Source organism: Wasmannia auropunctata, unplaced genomic scaffold (assembly GCF_000956235.1).
Source record: "Wasmannia auropunctata unplaced genomic scaffold, wasmannia.A_1.0 LD293563.1, whole genome shotgun sequence".
NCBI lineage: Eukaryota > Metazoa > Arthropoda > Insecta > Hymenoptera > Formicidae > Wasmannia > Wasmannia auropunctata.
Window position 1 is genome coordinate 1 of NW_012069327.1, and position 446 is coordinate 446.

At 34.3% G+C, this 446-nt stretch overlaps 1 long non-coding RNA gene across 1 annotated transcript; it reads left to right on the plus strand.

Annotated features, from left to right (window-relative positions):
• The first annotated feature begins 36 nt into the window (after positions 1-36).
• On the plus strand, positions 37-446 carry LOC105461324. The gene is made up of 2 exons (XR_975922.1): positions 37-252; positions 323-446. It is a non-coding gene; the product is annotated as an uncharacterized LOC105461324 (long non-coding RNA).

Below are 446 nucleotides of genomic sequence, written 5' to 3' on the forward strand. Positions count from 1 at the left end.
GTGCTCTTCCGATCTCTTAGCGATGCTAGCAAATCATAAACGTACAGACTAACACAGTTCGAGCTCTAATATAAGCATTGAGATGCGATTGTCATTTTTATCATTGGCTTTTGCCATAATCTCTATTATGGCAATCATTCACGCATCTGAAGCAGATGCCATCTCCGAAGCTGACGCATCTGTGGGCGGATTTGGGGAATAATAATTTCTTACTTTTAGTTTAAGGAATTTACGAAACGCGTACTCGACATGGTAAGTTTGCAAACTGTATATACGAACTAAGAAATGTCATCACATTAACGAAAACGTATGTTTTATTTAGGCAAATAAAATAACTGCATTTTCTGTGGAATGAAATTTAGATGATACAACGAAGAAAAAGCTGAGAAAAAGCTTGCAATAAAAATGTGACATTACAAAAAACGAATAAATGTTATTATATATTT